Source organism: Psammomys obesus, unplaced genomic scaffold, assembly GCF_907164565.1.
Source record: "Psammomys obesus unplaced genomic scaffold, mPsaObe1.curated_primary_1811, whole genome shotgun sequence".
NCBI lineage: Eukaryota > Metazoa > Chordata > Mammalia > Rodentia > Muridae > Psammomys > Psammomys obesus.
In genome coordinates, this window is record NW_026586173.1 from 9,935,694 (window position 1) to 9,954,494 (window position 18,801).

At 42.7% G+C, this 18,801-nt stretch overlaps 1 protein-coding gene and 1 pseudogene across 2 annotated transcripts in view; one reads left to right on the forward strand and one right to left on the reverse strand.

Moving 5' to 3' along the window:
• The window catches only part of Eepd1 (endonuclease/exonuclease/phosphatase family domain containing 1), a 109,171-nt gene that overhangs the window by 44,742 nt on the left and 45,628 nt on the right, over window positions 1-18,801 (reverse strand). The gene's annotated exons all lie outside the window — the stretch shown is intronic.
• On the forward strand, window positions 6,138-6,255 carry LOC129672191 (small nucleolar RNA SNORA70; annotated as a pseudogene).

An 18,801-nucleotide genomic window follows, 5' to 3' on the forward strand; every position in this document is an offset into this window, starting at 1 on the left:
AAAAAAAAAAAAAAAAAAAAAAAAAAAAAAAAAAAAAAAAAAAAAAAAAAAAAACACGACATTAAAATAACCTCCACCAACTCTAGGCTGTTAACCCCAGCTCTCTAGAACAGGGGTGGCATCCACGTAGTTCCTCTCTAACCATCCCTGCCCCTTGCTACCTCCTTCCATGGGGCTTCTATCCACTGAACTGAAAGTAAACTTCAGAATCCTTCTCAACACCCTAGCAAGCCATGGCCAATCTACTAAAAATGATAGCAAGCTCAAGGCCACTTAACATCTGCTCTAAAACCAACACCAGCATTAATGTCATTGGGAAAAGATAGAAAAAAATGGACATTCTCATACTTGACACCCAGACCCAAGATGAAAGGGCCGCAGAGGCCTGGGGAATGATGACGATGAGATGCTCAATCTAGACAGTGTGTACAACGGAGCAGGAGCAACACAAGTTAGTCGGTCACTGCTTTAGAGCTGGCTGCAACAGACCCTTCAGCAAGCTCTTCCTCCTGAGAGCTACAGGCTCTGAGGGAGACCTCAGATGTCCAATTAGATGCTAACCCATTGCTATTTCTAATGTCGGGTGCTCCTCAAGTCTTGGATGTTTTTACCAGTACTGATGATATCCAACCTTGTAACACAACAGGTACTCCCTGAGAAATAATTTCACACATATTTAGGGGCATCAAACCTATTTATCAAATTTTCCATTTGATACCATCCAACTTCTTACTCTGAAAGATCAGCTGACACATTGTTTTCAATTCTGCCCCACCTTCTGTCCCTCCTTCCTTCTGCTAACTTCACACATCCACACTGAGTATCTCCTACTGTAGAAACCACACCATGCTTGGGTCAGGGACATGTAGGCACATGTCCCTGTAGGCACATGTAGGCCACATGTAGGCACCACATGTGAACATAATAATGCCCCTGCCCTCAAGAGCTGAAAGGAGCAAAGGTGCTGCTTAGGCTCACATGCTCAGGGGACAGTGTGTGATATTTGGACTCTCCTGAGTTCCAGTGTGGCTATGAGCCTCAGAGCCTGTATCAGCAGGTGGCCTGGTACCTGCTGAGTATTCTCTGAGAGCAGCAGAGACAGGCATATGAACACCACAACGAGCAGTCCTTCCTTCTCCTGTGCTCCACTTAGAGAGAGAGGGGAAGCACATACAATCGGCTGGCAGAACTGACTTGATCCAAAACAGACCATTTCGCTGGCAAGCTCTGAGGATAAGCAACGCTGAGAAGCACCTAGAATACACACAATTGATTTTTGCCACATACTCCTCAAGGAGGCAGAGTGCTGAAGGGCAGTGTCATTTTTAGCAGAGCGACAGCTGGCAGGGTGAGGTCTCTAAGAGGATTAGGAAAGGCAGTGGGGAGATTGCACTCTCCCACAGTGAAGAAAAGTCCCACCATGTCAGGGGTAAGCCAGAGAGCAATTGCAATCTGGGTTGTTTGGGGCTACTGACTGAACAGTCCTCAGTAGGCCCTGAGGGCATGGACAAGAGCACTCTATAAGGCCTGCAATAGTTTTTTTTGTTTGTTTGTTTTAGAATTTCATACATGAGTCGTGTATTTACATCATTTCTACCCCTTCCTCCTTTCCCTCTAACTTCTCTGAAGCCCCCCAACTCCCTCTCAGCCTCATGACTTTTAATGTCTATTGTCTTATACACACACATATGTACATATAAATACATGAGTCCATTGAGTGTTGCTCCTATGTCTATGTGTTTAGGGCTGACTACTTGGGACTGGATAATCTGTCAGGGGGAAGACGGATTCTCCCTCTCTCAGCAGCCGTTAATTTCATGTAGCTTTCATCTAGGGTGGGATATTGTGCAATCTCCCCCAACCATATGCAAGACAACTGGTGTGCTGGTCTTGCTTAAGCAACCATAGTCCACAACACTAGCTCAGAGCAGACTCTCCGGCCCTCTGGATCCTACGAGCTTTCTGCTCCCTCTTCTACTACAGTCCCTAAGTCTTAAGTGTCAAGGTTTCATAAAGGTTCTAACATGTTTAAGATTAAAACTCTCTAAAAACAGGCATATGTTCAGAGAGGTTATATCCCAGTCCAGGGAAGACTGATAGAATGGCACATAATAAATCCATGAGGGACTTACGATGACACATGTATCGTCACATGGACAAAACACTTAATCCTCTTTGACATACTTCACACGACTGGGAGACACTGAGAAGCAAGGGTAGCCTTTGCCTCAAAGCACCTGATTCTGATGAAGGAACCAGATAATCACATCCACCACATGGTGAGCACCCTTCAGGGACACAAGTGCTATATGGCCCACTGGATGGACACCAGACAAAGCCAGGAGGCTCCTCTTTTTGTTTTGTTTGAGACAGGCTAGGCTGTATGAAACCTAGGCTGGCTTGAATTTATGATCCTCCTGCCACAGCCTCCTGGGTATGCACCATATCAGTGGAGTTTTTAATAAAATAGGAAAAATGAATGGATAGGAGAAAACCAAGAGAAACCTCACCTCAGTTGTTAAATCTGGGAACTAGAGGGAATAAGTAATTAGGGGGAAAGTAGAGATGGAGAATGATGAATTATATCTAATACTTGGGTCTTGTGGCCTTGGAATGCAGTATGTGACAGTAACTGGCTGTAACTCTCAGCAAGTCCTGAGCTCTAGAATTGGACAAGGGGGTAGGAAGAAGGTGTCAAAGAAGGTAACTTCCTTAGGAGGCTAAACACAAAGAACAGCCATCACTAGAGGCCCTAAGCCATAACCATTTCATATTATTTTTATTTTATGTATATATATATATATATATATATATATATATATATATATATATATGTTTGTGCATCATGTATGCATACAGGAACCCGAGAAGGTCTAAAGAGTTGTAACTGACTGTTGTGAGGTTCAGTTGTGGGTGCTGGGAATCAAACCCAGGTCCTCTGCCAGAAAAGTAAGTACCCTTAACTGCTGGGTCATCTCCCAAGCCCACAAGCCATAGCCATTTAAGAGACCGAAAGAAACCCAGTATGGGAATACACTTGGGAGGAAAGGTCAAGAGGAATGTCTTCTCTGGGCCAGCTTATGCCACACAGTAAGATAATGAGTCTGAAGAAGCCAGCATGGGCTACAAAGTGGAAACTTGTCAAATAATAACAACAGAGCAGGGAGGGCTTCCAGGAAATTGGAGGGAAGCCTGGAGCCCAGAGTCTAGGCCACACTTTGGACAACAAAGGCTGATTCCCAGAACAAGAGAAACCTCAGGGATGGTGGATGCCACAATCCAGACAGTCAGTAGACAGCAGATAAGAAGGAGACAAAGTCAGGTTAAAATCTAGGCAAAAGATATGTCTGTCTATCACATAGCTGGTCTCAGCCAAGAGGATAGCTCAGGGTTCTGCCCATTCTATTCTGCTCTATCCTGTTCCTCTTCTTTTTGCTTATTTTAAAGTGTTTTTGTTTGTTTTATTTTGTTGCTGTTGGTGATTGATTTGTCTTTCAGTAGGATTTCACTCTACAGCCTAAGATATGACATGTTGCGTATCCTCATACTTGTTTGTGGCAATTCTCCTGCCTCAGCGTCCCAAGTGTTGGGATGACAGGAGTAAGCCACCATGCTGAGCCCCATCCTCTATTAAATCCGGTTAGTTTTGCTCAGAGCATGTGATTGCTGTTTGCATATTATGGCAGGATACAAGGGCTCCAGAGAGTTCAAAGAGTGCCCAAGGTAGTTTTGTGTTAATAAAACAACCTTCCACCATCTCCTCTATAAGAAAAAAGAGGAACGTGAAGACTCTCCATTTTAAGAGCCCATGTCAAGCCTTACAGAGATCCTGGGAAGGCAAAATAATCCCAGTACATCTGTGATGTTAACTCCAGGATCCGGAGGAGGAAAAGCATGTTTCTAGCAGTGGGAAGCAACAGCAGGCACCTGACAGGAAGCTCCCAGCAAGGGTAAGAGAAGGAAGGGGGTGATGGTGTAACCACAGCCTGGCCTGGTGGCCATAAGCCAGGGCCACTCTATTCAATATCCGTGTATAGTACTTAGGAAGTTGAACAAATTCAAGGTCAGAAATGGTACCAACCCAGCTGCCCCTATACTCCTCCCTTGACCTCAGAGGAGGCTCGACATGAACAAGGTCATGAAGAAACCTCCCTTGTGGTCTTCAGGAGAGGTCATGAATATGAAGGCAGACTGGTTTTCCCTAATGTGTAACTTTCCCATTGTTGGGAAACAGGAGTGTGAGCCTCTGCTGGGTACCGACTTCTCAGGAAGGCACAGGACCTGCTTTCCTCAGACACATCTGTCGTCACTGCCAACAAATACGCTGGCACCTCATCCTTCCCCACTGAAGCTGAACGTTACTACATATGTCAACTCTAGAACAATCTACATGCAATTCAGCCTGCAGTCCCTGCCCTTGAAGAGTCCACAAAACATTCAGGAAAAGGACCTTCTGTTTCTGTTCCATTTTCAGGTTTTCAACCACTTGGGCTCATTACCATGATTTCTATTTTCTTAGAAATGTATTCAGTTTGCCTATATTTCCAAATTTTGAGGAAAGAACCATACTAGGACAACCTATTCATCCAAATCTATGTCCCCTTCTTCACTCTTTCATGTCTGAGAAAAAAAAAATCTTTTTTCATCTTAGGCATTAGGTCTAGGGCTGTCCAGCAATATGGCTTTATATCCGTTTGTGTTTGGTTATCGGAACCCTCATAAAGGTGGTAGGAAAGAACTGACTCCATGAAGTTATCTGCTGACTGCCACACATGTGCTTTGAATACTGTAGTTGTATCACTTTCATACCCTCTTCCCTCCCCCTTCAACTTTTCCTGGGTCCCCCCACACACACTCCCACTCAAATGCATGACCTCTTCCTTAGTTGTTACTGTTACATAAACATACACATGTGGTGGGAGGTTTGGTTTCTTTAAAAACTCAGTTATGTTATGTAAGCAGGTTTTTGTTTTAATCCCAAGTGTGGGATATGTGACTGCCTTAGTTTATCCACAGATGATAACAGCCTTGAGAGAGGGCAAGTGATCCTTGGCAGCTAATGACAGCCTCATGATCTTTGGCAGCTGGAAACTGCCTCGTGAGGGGGGTCGCATGGTCTTTGCCAGCTGGAGTTAGTGGAATTCTGAGGACTCTGGGAGAGTATAAATACCAGGACTCTGGGAGAGCTTTGAGAAGATGGATGGAGGAGAAAGAAGGCTGCTTGTTCATCCTGCTACGTTTGCTTTTTGTTGTTGCTGGACTGCTAGGTACCCTGATGACTGAGATCAGTATTTTCCCAAAGAACCTGATGACCCTAAGCAGCCAGAACTAACTCTAAAGAGGTCTATGTCCCCTTTCCCTTCTAACCTTCTTTCTCTCCTACCTAGGGTTGGGGGATTGGAAGGGAGGGAGCAGCTTAAGGAACCCCAAATAAGGAAAGAATTTAAGGAATAGTGCCTACATACACATATACAAACCTACTGAGTTCACTTAGTGCTACTCATATGAACACATGTTTTGGACTGACCACGTGGGACTAGATAGCCCATCAAGGGGCTTGACTTTGAAGAAAGCTGATTCTCCCTCTCTCAGCAGCCTCTAATTACCTGTAGCTCTACATCTAGGGGTGGGGCACTGTGAATTTCCCCCTATCTGAACTGGCACATTGACTGGCATAATACAGGCCTTGCTTAGACAACCATATTCTTGAGGTTTTATGGGCATAGCATCCCTGACATATCTAGGAAACAATCTCACAGCTCTTGCAGTCTTTCTTTCCCTCTTTCCAGATTTTTTTTGTACTTATTGTGTTAGAGAGTTACCTGAATTGTTTCCATATCACTAAGTATGAAAACACTTTAGTCAAGGATGGCCTGAATATGCAATGGTGGTTTAATGAGCTTTTATTTTCAGTGCTTTTGGAGCCTTCTTAGCCTGTATGAGCGTGTCCTATGATGCATGTACAATAATGAAATCACCTAATGACTCACTGCTCCAAATGTATCTCTGTTGCCAAGTGATACATGCCTATAGTTGGGTTTGTGATTGTTTTTTTGGGTTTGTTTTTTTTTTTTTTTCGTTTTATTTTTTTAATATATATAATTCTAAAGCACCATAATACAGGGTGTAATCTGTACATGTTTTACTTTTTAAGATATATTGTCCAATGAACAGTTACTGCAAACAGCAGGATCACGGGTACTATATGCAGCCTGCTGCTTATATAGGGTTGTCCTATGGACCTTGGAGATGGGCCTTTCCAATGACCACAAATATCACTCACTTTTTTTTCTTCCTACTTAGGCTCCAGGTAGGTATATATGAGACCTTTGGGGAGAACCAGGGCAAGAAGGCCATGATTCCCACTGGCTAAGTCTCTATCTCCAAGGTACAGACTGAGGCACATGTGACTGAGGTCCTACAATGGTCAGGTTCTCTGGCTACTAGAAGTTCCACATCTCAAAGACGTAGGACTTCATCAAGTTTAATTTTGGATAAATACAAAAACACAGCAGCCGAGAGTGGTCCATCCCAAAGGACTGGAGTCAGTTTGAGCTGTACTGCCTCCTGCTTGCGGGGTTTTAGGAACCTCAGGTGTTGTGGGGAGGGTGGGAACAGAGTCCAGCAGATACTCTGTGGCCCTAAGCAGGGACTACACAGCTTAACTCTACATGCTGCTCTGCTCACAGGGAGCATCCACAGAGGTGGGCGTAAGCACACCCTGCTCTGAGACATTCTGTAGCCATTAAACCTTCCCTGGAGATCAGAAAACAGAATGAACTGTTTGGGGGAGGCATAATATTCCAGACAGACAGGCAACACAAAACGCTTTATCTCCTTTTCACTTTAGGTTTCCATTGTAAGATTTGTGATTTTGTTTGTTTTTCCAGGCAGGGTCTCTCTGTCCTAGATCTGGCTATCCTAGATCTCACTCTGTGGACCAGGCTGGCCTCAAACTCAAAAGAGCCACCTGCCTCTGCCTACCAAGTGCTGAGATTAAAGGTGTGCACCATCACAGCCCCAGCTTGGGATTACTTATAAAATTCAACTGTTCAGCTTTTAATCAACTCTATAGATGACATGTGTTACGATGTTAAAAGCCTGGCATGCAGTGGCCAGGCTATTTATCCAGAATCAACTCACTGGGATGTCCTTTCACCACACAGCAGGAAAATTACTTCTGATGCTAGGAACTTCTTGATAGCGAAACATTAGCAGTGCTCTCTAGGGCTACCAAGTTCAGTGCTTATAATAACCATTCCCATTGTGGTCTATTTCAAGCCATAGCTGTGAAGACAAGTGATCAGCTGGCTCTTGTACAACTGCAGAACTCTCTAGTAAGAAGGACTAGAGTCTAACTTACGTGGCCCTTCAGATTTGTATGTTAAAACCCAGTAGCACTCAATGTAAGGTTGAGCAGGGGTTTATTATGCCATGAGGGGTAGAGCCTTTAGACAGGTGTACCTTATTCTACTGTGCTGTAAAGATTCTGTATTTGGTAAAGATGAGAAGATACAGAAACCCTAAACTAAACAAATCTAGTGACAACCATGTAATCGCTTTGCATCTCTGTCACATTCTTGTTTGTATTTCAAATTTCTGCTTTATTATAAAACTGTGGCCACTCATCTATGATGCTATTGTAATTGTTTGGGATGTCATACAAGTACCATATAACACAGTAAGCTTAATTAGTAAATGAGCATGTCTACTCCCACTGAAAAACTGTTCCCCATCTCTCTCCTTCTACTCAGGCCTCCCTAGCCTCTGAAACACAATATAGAAACCAGGCCTATCAGTTGCATTGCCTTAACATCTGTGAGTGTCCACATAAAAGGAAGAGTGTAAAGCCTCTCACTTTAAATCAGTGGTCCTCAGCCTTCCTAATGCTGCATCCCTTTAATACAGTCCCTCATGTTGTGGTGACCCCAACCATAAAATAACTTTCTTTGTTACTTCATAGCTGAAATTTTGCTACCATCACAATGTAAATATCTATGTTTTCCAGTGGGCTTAGGAAACCCCTATGAAAGGGCCATTCAGCCCCAAAGGGGTAGTGACTCATGGGCTGAGAACCACTTCTTTAAAAACTAGACATAGGCAAGCTTAGTGAAAAAGAATCACCAAGCAAGGCAGGACACATGCTGCACCTCCAGTGTGCCCAACAGTTAGCCATGTTGTGAAAGCAAAATTAATTAATTTAAAAAATTTTTAATCCTTAATTAAGCCACGCTGATAATCATTAAGAAAAGAAAGTCCGGTACATGCTTCTGTGGCTCTGAGCAGAGACTACACGGGTAAAATCTGCATGTTGCTCTGCTCTCAGGAAGCCTCCACAGATGTGGGTGTTAGCACTCACCCTGAGGCTAATTCAGTGAACACAGGAAGGATAAGAAAGAATACAGCCTCACTATTGACAGGGAAATGTTTTAGTGATTTGGACAGATGAATCCAGCCACAGCAGACACACAATCTAATCCAGAGCAAGGTCCCACGCTCTAACCCTGTGACCCCCCCAGGAGAGCTCAGGGAGCTGCAGGAGGTAAGTCTGGTGCTTAAGGAAATGGCCATGCCCAGAACACAATGCAGGTGAAGCAACAAGTGTTGATGTGAGAGTCATAGGATGCACACAGGGCCCTCAGACTACTGGGACAGGCTAACACAAGTCCTGAGGACTTCAGAGCAGGAGACATCAAAGCCTGGCATCATAAGCTCTCACTCTCTCTCTCTCTCTCTCTCTCTCTCTCTCTCTCTGTCTCTCTCTCCCACACACACATTAGGAGTAAATTTAGCTGGTGACTTTGAGTGGAATCCAATGCTCATTTAATGTCCCCAAATTCCTGGTGCCCCTGAGAATTATACGGAAATCTACTCTGCTTGTGCTCCGTAATTGAAGTACCGGAGGCTGGATGGCAGTGTGCAATATGGTTTCCCATATATCTGCAGCTGATTGTTATGACTTACTTCCCAGAAAGGGTTCCTTTCAAATATTACTGGATACTCACAAAACACCTGGTCACTCATGAGCTCTGGCAGATATATCCAAGAAGATTAATGCTGCTTCTATGCCTGCCAACGTAGCTGTCCATTATGAAGGCATCATGTCAACTATATGGGCTTATTACTTAAAAGATGTGTTTATAAGGCTTGATCTGCCATAGATTTGTCTAATGGATGTGGGCAATGTGAACTGGGAACATGCTGGAAAGGATTTACCATTCTAGATGCCATTAAGAAATTTATGAGAGGTAAAGACGTCAATGCTAATGAGAGTTTGAAAGAACTTAATTCCAATCCTCATGAATGATTAAAGGGTTCAAGACACGAGTGGAGGAAGTAACTGTAGAGGTGTGAGAAACAGTAGAGAGCAGGAATTACACATGGAGCTTGAGAGTATGTCTGAACTGCCGTGATGTCACGTTAAGCAAGAGGTGAAGACTTGCTCTTACGAGTGAGCAGAGAAAGTCATCTCCTGAGATGGAACCCACAGCTGACAGAGGTGCTGTCAGAGATGTGAAGGGGAAACAAAGGTCTCTCAGTGTCAATGGAAACTCAACCGACAAACACACGATCATCTCTACCTTTCAAAGAAGTTCTGCTATGGGTCATGCTATCAGACAGTATCATGTTCTACAAAGAAATCTGAGAGAACAATCCAGACAGTAAACTTCACTGTTATTCTAAGAATTAACCCCAGATCCTGAGCAGTGGCCACCAGCACCTCGTTCAATAAGCAGCATCATGTAAGGAAGACCTCCCACGACACCCAGAGAAGGACTACAATTCACTGCAGGCTCAAATGAGCATAAGCTGTTTCCAGCACTGATATATTTTAACTGCAAATGTGCACATTTAGAAGATTACATCCTGGAGCAAGCATACGCTTTACTTGTACTTATGAAACCAAAGATAATTCTGCTCTCTCTCTGCAGCAAGTCACCTTGCTGCACAGGAACCATCCTGGTGGATGCATGTCAGGAAGGCCTCAGATAGCATAACTCATTTTACCACAGACAACACAGCTTGAGGCACCTTACACATATGAACTAAGACACAGGTCCTCCTAGGATAACAACTTGACCATCACTTTTAACTTGGACTTCCTGGACTCCAAAGTATATACCTGTGCTCTAAGTACAACGTATCTTATGAGGTCAGCGTCAGAATGTTTGTGATTTTAAACAGACCTGTCTCTTCAAAACTATAAAATCTGTATGTAGGATTTATTAAAAATTAAAGCTCCTTTACCAAAATGAGAAGAAAAAAAATTTCTAAAAGTTAAAGTACAAGATGTTGGAAAGGAATTAAATATCAGGCCATTTTAAAGTGAGAAGTGAAATGCTTTCCTTAAACTAGAGTACTTTAAGAATGTAGTTGCCCAGTGGTAGTGGTTCACACCTTTAGGTGGATTTTTGAGTTCAAGGCGAACCTGGTCTGTAGAGTGAGTTCCAGGACAACAAGGGCTACATAGAGAAACCCTGTGTTGAAAACCAAAAGAAGAAGGAGGAGGAGAAGAGGACTATGTAGTAAGTTTCAAATTGGAATGAAAGAAAGAAGAAAAAGAATTTTCCTCTGACACACAATGAGCTACCTGCTTCCTAAACACTCCTGTTTGCATGACATCAGAGCCGCTGTCATTAGGTCTACCTCAAAGATAAGGTCAGTACCATGGGCCAGGATGCCTCATGAGAGCAAAGCTCCTTCCTCCACACTCAGAGACTAGGACAACAGTACCTCCCCTGCATCCTAAGCTTCTCCCCAGTGTCATATCCAACAGGGAAGGGATAAAGCTGCAGAACACCCAGAGGGTTCTTCCAATCCAAGTGACTATGACTCAAGTCAGATGTGCCTACACTGGGCTCTCCACTCAGCATTATTCACTCCACATCCAAGTGGACTTGAGGACTTCTAAGGACAGACTTCCTCCTCTGTTCTGGCTTACTTCTATAGACTCAAGTCTCCCACGCAGGATAAAATGGCCATTCCTGCCCCCCTGTCCCTCCTCTTATCCTCACCATGCTCTCGTACCTTTGTCCAAAGCTCATCAACTGATGCTGGAAATGACTTCTGAAGACCTGCTTTACATCCAATCACATTTCAGACAGCAAGTGGTACTTGCTGTCTATGTTTTCTACATAGGAATTAACAGAAGCGATCTACCCAAGCTGGAACGACATTCTGAAGTCCAGCTTTACATATGATTATATTTTCAGGCAGGAAGTGGGTACTGTGCTTTCCACTTAAGAAGCAATGTGAACAACCACTTCTGGGGGCAATTTAAAACAAAAAAAGCCATCCCAGTGCTTCTGAACACCCGGGACGCTCTCTATCCCCAGCTAGGCTCGCCACTGCTCTTTTCAGTTCATTGCCAACATTTTAAGAATGTTGTTCATTTTATTCTTCTAAAAAAACATAAATGGGCTTACCAGACCATTAAGTAAAGATGAACTTTCTGCTTTCGAGCACACTGGGAATTAGAAAGCTATCTAACACAGCACAGGCTCCATAGTTCCAAACTAATGCTCCTGCCAGAATTCATCTGGCTTAAGGCCGACCTTTCCCCTCTTCTCAAAGCTGTTCTTCCTTTAGAACCAGATGAAATTTGCCCCTGGGTTTTGTCAGAGGCAATAGTCTCCCTTCGCCAACAAAAAGCAAAGTTTACTCCTTCCCTGTAAATGCAAACCAGCCAATAGGATTCTCTGGTCAGGGACTTGTTTAAAGCAGTGGTTCATGAGGTCACATTTCAAAGATATCTTTTATTTAGGTTTTAGGAATAAGTTTTCTACACAGCTTTTCTTTTTCTGAATACTTAGGAAATATATAGAGAAAAAAAGGGACCATGAACCATAATCCTGCTACCTGGAAATTAAGACCATTAGGGTTGTAATTATACATTCTAGACTTTACAAAAGTGAACATAGTACCCAAAGGACTTGACAGCCAACTCCACAGATAAATTGTTCAGCCATGTTCATTCACTGCTGCTCTATTCATAATAGCTGGAAGGAGAAACAACATAAATATCCTTCAAACAACTAACAGACAATGACAATGTCGTACATATATACTATGCAATACTATTCAGCTGTTGAAAGAAAGAAGGAAAGAAAGGAGGAAGGAAAGAAAGAAGAAAGGTGGGAAGGAGGAAGAAAGGAAGGAAAGAAAAAGAGGAAGGAAGAGAAAGGAAAAAAATAATGAACTTTCTGGGTAAAAAATGGATTGGATTAGAAAAGATAGTATCAGGTGGATTAACCCAGACCCAGAAAGACAAATGTCACAAGTTCCTTATCCGAGTCACTTAACTCCAAATCTTGAGATATAAAAAAGATTCCTGCAGTAACTGCAGAAACCAGGAAAGCAAAAGGGGACTATCACTGGGGTGGGGTGTGAGTGAGAAAAAGAGAGGGAATACCAGGGTACAAGTCATCTGATGGCAGAAGTGAGCTCTAATTAGGGAGGAAGGAAAGAAGATGGTAAAATAATAAGTATATCTGAAAAGTCATAAGGAATAATACTATTAACTGTCAAACTAAAAATATATTAACTATCTACCTAAAAATGTACAACATGTAAGTTTGTGTATAAATGTACATACATAGTTTAAAAAATGTTTTCTCATCTAGTCTGAAAATGCTCCCTCCAAGAACAAAAGACCATCTAACAAAAACCCTAGTGCTAGGTATGAAAAGGCCTGTTTTAAGTTGTCAGTCAGGACTGTCCATGAGACTCCCAAAGAACACAGCCTATTATTGCCTGTACTTGCCTACCCCTCAGACAGAGAACATAAATCCCTTCCCTATTACTAAAGACACCATGCCCTTTAGACACAGGGTCCAGGGGACCCTGAGCTGGAACTCACCTGAAAGCCTTTTCCCTGAGAACTAGCTTTTGTTATACCAGCAGATACCATATAAGCTTCCAGCTATGACAGCCATAAACCAAAACAATGACCAGCAAAGGTAACACTAAAGGTAAAATAGTGGCACTAATACTTTGGCAGTCACCAACAGCTCTTTAATTGGATATCAGATTCCTCAACAAAAGGGAAATCATTTCTAGATCCCACCATTTGCCTGCAAATTTCATGATTTCCTCCTTTTTGATTGCTGAGTAGTATTCCATTGTGTAAAAATACCACAATTTCTGTACCTATTCCTCCGTTGATGGACATCTGGGTTGTTTCCAGGTTCTGGCTATTACAAATAAAGCTGCTATAAACATGGTTGAGCAAATATCCCTTTTGTGTACTTGAGCAAACTTTGGGTATATACCTAGCAGTGGTATAGCTGGGTCTTGAGGAAGCACTATTCCTAATTGTCTTAGAAAGCGCCAGATAGATTTCCAGAGTATCCCAGAAGGAGAAAGACAAACATGGTATATACTCACTTATATAGACCTATAAGATATAATAAACATAATGAAATCTATACACCTAAAAAAGATAATCAAGAGAGCGGACATGGGGTAAGATTATCAATCCTCGTTTTGAAAGACAGATGGGATACGCATTGAACATTGACAGGAGTTTACTGAGCGCATTGGAAAGACTCTAACTAGCAGTGTTTTCAAAGCAAAGACTCATGACCAAACCTCTGGCAGAGTACAGGGAATCATAAGAAAGAAGGGGAGTTAGACTGATGAGGAAAGGATAGGAGCTCCACAAGGACCAAAGATATCTGGGCACAGGGTCCTTTCTGAGACTGACATGCAACCAAGGACCATGTATGAATGTAACCCAGAACCTCTGCTCAGATGTAGCCTGTGGTAGCTCAGTAACCAATTGGTTTCCCATAGTGAGGGGAACAAGGACTATTTCTAACAGGAACTCAATGACTGGCTCTTTGGCCTCCCCACCCCCCAAGGGAGGAGCAGTCCTGTTAGGCCACAGAGGAGAGCTTTGCAGCCAGTCCTGAAGATACCTGATAAAACAGGATCAGATGAATGGGGAGGAGGTCCCCCCTATCAGTGGACTTGGCAAGGGGCACGGTGGAGATGAGGGAGGGAGGGAGGGACTGGGAGGGAATGAGGGATCGGGACAAGGCTGGGATACAGAGTTAATAAAATGTAACTGATAAGAAAAAAATAAAATACAAAAAAAAAAAAAAAAGAAAGAAAGACTGTAAGAGAGAGTGGGGATGGAAGACACCAAGGACAAGGTCTTCTAGACACAAGATTGAGATATATAGGAACTCACAATTCTCGCTATACTGTTTCTGCCTGAAACACCTTGGAAGAGCTTAGCATGTCCAGGAGAGCATGTTACCTCAGCAGGAAGTCACACTTTGTCACTAGTTATCTCCAGACATCACTGTTGGAAGTAGCAATAATAATTTTGAAGTAAAACAACAACAAAATACAAAAAGTACGTTTTAATAACATGTTTCAATTTACTTTGTTTTGAGTAAAATATATCATGGCCAAAAAACATGGATAAAATAAATATGTATAGGTTAACAAAAGTAACAATTTTTTTTTTGTAGCTTTAATTACCTAGTTACTAATGAAGACCAGCACCTTAAGGAGTCTTCTCTGATTTATCAGTGTGGTGAATTACATTGGATAATTTTCCAATGCTAAAATAATCCATATTCTGGAATAACTTCAATTTATTCATGACTTCATTTTTAAATAAATCTGTATAAAACATTAAAAAAAAAAAAGGGAAATCATGACTGGTACTGGAAACTTAGCCAGCTACCCAGAGTTAGTGAAGTCATGGATCTTGGAGGAAAACCTACAATCACCACTTTAGTAAACCAGCATAATCTCTAACTACATCCTAAGTATTTGTCCTTATATCCACAGATAAGGGATAAAGTAGTCTTTATCCCTCATCAAGGAAACTTCTCTTTGCAATGAAGACCATTACAGAAAGCCAATCAATATGCATAAGTATAGAAGTATAGAGCCCAGCCTCAACAGATATAGCTACAAAGTACTCCTGTATCTAAGGTTCTGAAAACATTGCAAAAAAAGGGACAGTAATACCGTAAGAGCTCCACTTTCCAGTGCAAGCAGACACGCAAATTTTCTCATTAAGCTCACTGTGTTATATAGTACTTGTACAGCATCCAAAGCAATTACAGTAGTAATATCATTGGTCACTGGTCACAGTTATAAAATAATGCAGAAATTTGAAAGGCAAGAATATGACAGAGATACAAGGTGCTTACATAGTTGTCAATCCTTAGTTCAGTGCAGGGCTTCTACAAACCTTTCCTCTGTACTAAGTACAGAATTTGCTATGTGACTGTAGGTCCTAGGAATGTCAGAAGCTGTACCCATAGAGTCTCTTCAACATGACCTAAGCATGAGTTGAACAAGAATAAGAACAATAGGCATGCTATGGTGGAAAGCCCAGGAGGCCTCAACCCTACATGAAGAACTACAGGCAACTAAAGAATGTAGAAAGCTTGAGAAAGAGTCTTCCCCAGGGAAGAGCACACCAATTGGTTACCCAATACCAAATAGCCATCCCTGAAAATGTGGATACAAGTAACATTATATAAACTGAGCAAGTTGTACTTATGTATTTATAAATATGTGTAGATACATATAGAGAGATGGGTGTAACGATGATTAATGGAAAAAAAAAGAGGCCATGAATTTGAAAGAGAAAGAACAAGGAGTGGTGTACAGGAAGTTTGGAGGGATAGAAGGAAAGACGGAAAATGAAATAAGAACCAAGTTAAATAAATAAATAAAATAATTTTACAGTTGAATGTGGGCTATGTGGATCTCTTAACCCTAGTGTTGGTTGTCAGGGTCGGGCGACAGGCAGTTAGATCCTGGAGCTCACTGACTAGCCAGCCTAGCAAAATCAATGAGTTCCAGATACATTCTATAAAACTGAAGTATTATACATACTGTTTTCTGTCATTTGTAATTATCATAAAGTAATATAAAGTATCCCTAATAACTGGCCTGCGATGTCATTAAGTATTTACAAATATGTAAGTATATGCTATAATTTACTAAGCCTTAGTGGATAACGGACTTTGAACCTTCCACTGTTCTAATCAGCATTGGGGTGAAGTACTTTGAGCAACATGCTTTATCATGACTTAAATAAACGGCTTCCAACAGAGAATTCCTGGGAGTACAAGGTCAAGCGCTATGTAAATTTCTGTGGTTTTTAATAACTTCCGCAAAACTGCTCCTCGGATTCTACTAGAATTTGCTAGGATTCCACTGTTTTACAATCTACCCTGGCCTGTGCTGTGTTTAGTAATTAAAAACACTATATCTGGAGAAGGATATTATGCAGTTTAAGTTCACATTCATTTGGTCACTGGCTAGTCTCAGTGCTTTCTGCTTTCGCTGCTAATGGTGTCACAGGGGAGCAGCCCCAGAGATCTGCCTTCACCCCCACACCCCCCATGAGCTCTGCTGGAGAATCCAGGGAACCCAGCACACTTGTGCAGAACAGTCAAGGGACACCAGGGCCACTGCACCTGACAGGGGTCCTTGTGCCTCTGATCCCTTCTTTTATTAACTGGATTTATTTCTCTGGATAAATTAAAAATGCTATTAAAGACCTTTTAAGTTCCCAAATACTCTTGTGAGAAGGTACTGATATTCTGTCCAAAAAGTTTTGTGTGGGGCCCATCAGTTAAGTAGGACTAGAGTCTATTCTATGGACAGGAGTGTTTAGAAAGATTTGTTTGTTGGCTCAAAATTGGGAATAGCGGAGAACCTAAAGCTGAGCTCACAGCCTCCCTGTGACTTTGGTAATAGCACACTTACCTACAAGAGTGCCATGAAAGAATTCATTGTAATGGACATACATTGGGGTCTGTACAGAAACCTAGAGGTTTTCCAGAAGGAGAAGCGGTACTCCCCAAGAGATGTGGCAGGAACTAACCTGCTACATCTAGTATTTGCCATCTAGCAGCAACCCTAGCATCAGAAGGAGAGGTCCTTGCTCCCAGGATCTACCTACAATTCTGTATTCAACAGTGAAGGACTTGGACCCAAATCCCAGTCATCAAGACCCCAAACATGGCATGAATAGGCTTTCAGAATGTGAGAGAGCAAGCATCCTCTCAGGGACCAAGAAGCCCCAGCTGTGCATCCAGAGCCTGGGCTGTGAAACTGCATACCCTGGTTTCTGAACCATCTTCAGACAAGAGAATCTGCTCAGTCTCTAGTTCCCTGAACCTCTCTCTACATTACAAGGAAAAACACTCCACTTACCTCTCCTGCAATTAGTATCTGCTGCTGAGTCTCCATGCTGAGAGCTGCAGCTGAGAGGCCAGGCCCATTAAAAGCAACTGCAAATGCCTGTGCTAAGCCTGTTTTTATCTAAAAGGTGTAGTGGGGGAGGAGGTGACCCACTGTGGGCAGAGTCACGGTGAGGACTGGAGCCAGGGACCTGGGTCTGGTTTTTGTTAGGCAACAGCCTCTCACCAGTCTTCAAAGGCATGAGCGCCAGACACCAGAGCTATGAATTCCAGCTGCTGTGTATGAAACTTTATCCTCCAGCCTGCAATTCAGTTCTCTTTGGTCCTCCAGTCTGCAATTTAAAATACCAAATTCAGGGGGCCCATGAGCCCAGGCTCTGGCTCAGAAACATATGCAAATCACAGCCAGGCCTGGAAAAGTGCCTGGGATCCCAGCAGAACCTGCAGACCCTGTAAAATGGAACAGTCACATGACAGGGCCCTCTAATTTTATCTGTCCAGTTCTCCTCGCTTAGGGAATTCAGAAGCAGGTTTCAAGCAGACAACTTCAAAAGCACTTTAAAAAGAAGGGGGGTGAGGGGGAAGTCCAGTTCAGAGGTTCCTGCTTAAAGGTCAGCCAGGGCTAATTAGTCCATGGCAACTGCTGGTCTGGTCTGTGCTTTCAGAGCAGGACAGTGGTTCTCTAAGAATGAAGACCATCTTTTTTGTTTTGTTTTTTGTTTTTGTTTTATTGAGACAGGGTTTCTCTGCCTAGCCTTGGCTGTGCTGGATTTGCTTTGTAGACCAGGCCTTGGACTCACAAAGATCCGTCTTCCTCCCTGAGTGCTGGGATTTACAAGCCTATGCCACTGCTCTGGGACCATCAGCTTAAGTAGGTCCACGTGGAGCTTTGGAATTTGCATTCCTAATAAAAAGTGAAGGGTAGGACAGGTGCTGTCAGACTGAGTGACACTTTGAAGGACTTATCACTTGAGAACCTCATGAGGTTGTGACATCAGACTCACAGTCAACTTTCATGAGGATGCAACACCAGCAACTGGGAGTCGGGCACAGATAGCCTCTTCCAGACACAGCCAGTGGCTTTGGGGACAGATATGGGGCAAGACGAGACATCTCCACTTCATTATCTAGGTCAACTTCAGTTGTTCATCTCTTATGAACACTGTGAATAATCAATTGCCATAGCCTGAAATTACGCCCAATTTGTTATATGATCACTTTTTCCTTCTTAGACATTTTTTCCATCTATCACTGTTTGAGGTCCACTGCACTTAGCAGCTTTTCTGTGGCTTTTTTCCTCATCAGTCCACTTGTGTTCTTGACAGATTAGTCATAATCAGACCTGCTTCTATTCCTACTCTATAACAGCTTTTTCATTCTTGATCACCTAGAGCCTCTCTTTCTCAACACTAACACGGGTCAATACTGATGCCTATTCTGTCTGTGAAACTCTATTGATCCTTTCATGGATCCTGACATCTCTAGTCTTCCTCCTCTATCCTCATAGATCCTCTAGATCCATCCTACTTCCCTGGTTTGCATGTTAGACTTAGATTCACTCATCCTCCAAGAAAACCCATGCCAACCAGTGTGCTGGGCACCAGTGATTAACAATGGA